Source organism: Myzus persicae, unplaced genomic scaffold (assembly GCF_001856785.1).
Source record: "Myzus persicae strain clone G006 unplaced genomic scaffold, MPER_G0061.0, whole genome shotgun sequence".
In the NCBI taxonomy this organism is placed as follows: Eukaryota; Metazoa; Arthropoda; class Insecta; order Hemiptera; family Aphididae; genus Myzus; species Myzus persicae.
This window is the reverse complement of record NW_019104041.1, coordinates 40,772-43,095: the sequence shown is the minus strand read 5'-3', so window position 1 is coordinate 43,095 and position 2,324 is coordinate 40,772. Positions and strand designations below refer to the sequence as shown.

Sequence of the window (2,324 nt, the reverse complement as noted above, 5' to 3'; positions counted from 1 at the left end):
ATACAATGATATAATGTGTGTAAATCGCGTCGTTTACGTATAATATACCTACTCACCGCGTAACATAATAATGTAATAATGAATCTCGTGTCCGTAGCTATATATAGGTACTTATATATATATATACTCCGACCTACCGAGTTCGACCAGGTATATATAACATATTAGTGGTTTTATTATAATAGGTACATCGTCGTTTTTAAAAAGTCATCGTTCGACATACATAATATTATTATCATCGTAGAAAACCGCTGCCGCCCACCGCGCTGTCGGTATATATATATAATATAAAATATATCGTCTATAAAACAGTAGGTATATTTATGCCGGATATTAAGGCTTTCAATTTTTTACATATATACCTATATTATGTATTATTATTTATAGCCGATGTACACCCAACCCGATCCATTTCCCGGGATCGCGAGTAGGTAATAAAATTAATAAACGTCCGCCGCCGTACTGCCCATACATCGAGAGTATTATACGACTTCAGCTCATGATGTGCAGCCTCTGTGCCTGCACCAACCACCGAGCGTTGCATCCTTCAGTCGATTGTTGATTATTTTTTTGGTAATTATATTTATTGAATATTTATATTTTAATCGTCAGTGGACAATGCGGTTTAGTCACTGCTGCAGATAGCTTACGTAATTAATATAATATACATTACGTAGATTGGTATCATCATATAGGAAATGGAAAAAAGACATGGGAAAGTGTACTACAGTCTACAATATTGTATAAATAGCTTTATTTAGATCGGTCTGCACAGTTGATCGAAAATCACAGACATCTTTAGTGTTTAGACATTTATTATTCACACACACTGCAGTACCTATTTGTTATAAGTTATCAATAACCAACTGTTGTATGCAGTCTACCATCGTTGTATAGGACTAAGATTCCCGAAAGGTAGTCCACGGAACCCTGGGGTTCCATAGAAGGGTCACAAGGGTTCCACGTTCCATAAAAAAATTAAGCAAAACTTTCGTAGAAAACAATCACAACCACTTCGCCGTTGTTCGCTTCTGCATGGAATGTGTTGATCAACATAATTTCGAATGTTTTACTATTTTAAATGACTTTCTGAAAGAAAATGAACTGCAAGTAACTTCAGATGTGGAAAAAAATATACATGAGCATTTTAATAAGCCTTAAAAATTCACTGAAAGAGTATTTTCCGTATAAGTTACAGGACATGAACTTGTTGAAGAATCCATTCGCAAATCATACCAAACCATCAATGCTTACCGTGTCAGAGTATGAGAATTTGATTGATATTAAATGTTCATCTTCTCTTAAACGAAAATTCGGATCAGAAGATTTCGATCTAAATGCTTTTTGGATCGGACTTCAAGATGAATACCCTACAATTGTCGAGAAGGCTATTAAAGTTCTGCTTCCGTTTGTGAAAACTTAACGATACGAGACTGGTTTTTCAGCTTACGCTTACACCAAAAACAAGTACAGAAATAAATTGAATACAGCTCCAGATCTTCGCATTCAATTGTCAGATATTGAGCCTAATTTTAGTGTTATTTAAAGAAAATATGTGAAAAAATTCATTAAATGTATAGAAACAGGCACTTAGTTACATTGTATTTCTTAATTTCTTTGTACAGTAAATGTTTTTTTAATACATAAAATAATTGTTTTTCATTTTTATTTGTTCTTCCTTTTCATATCAAACATAACAATATAAACACTACAAGGTAATAAATTTATGTCATCAAACTAGGGTTCCGCTAGGAAAAGTATAATCAATTAGGGTTATGTGGCAAAAAAAAAAAACATTGGGAATCGCTGATATATAGTATGGTATATACAGAGTGATTCATCAAGCATGGGGTCCAGATCTCACCGCCACTCCAAATACCCAATACAACCATACTTAAATGTTGTATTTTTACCCGATTACAAACGAAAAATATATTTTTACACCATAATGTAATGGTTTACCACAGTTAATAATTTACAAAGATCATAGACGCAAGTGTATTAAAGAAAATAGAAAAATGGAAAAGTGCAGTGATGGTGAGTCAATTTGTTTTATTTCCAGTAAATAATAATATTATTGAACTATGTTCTGTGATTTTTGAATTGGATGGTTGCAACTATCATGATGACGATTATGGGAATATATAGGATGGATTATATTAATGTAGTGTCATGATAAATTACAAAACATTTTCTGACTATTTGTATTTTAATATGTTTAAAAGTCCATTCACTGACGTCCGGCAACTTGTGGTTATTAGTACATTGATTTTTTGATTTCCAAGAACTTTCTATATACATGATAGTGGTGGTTGAAAAAAAAT

At 32.6% G+C, this 2,324-nt stretch overlaps 1 pseudogene; it reads left to right on the top strand.

Annotated features, from left to right (window-relative positions):
* Positions 1 to 1,246: 1,246 nt before the first annotated feature.
* Positions 1,247 to 1,594, top strand: LOC111037923 (annotated as a pseudogene).
* The last annotated feature ends 730 nt before the right edge of the window (positions 1,595 to 2,324 follow it).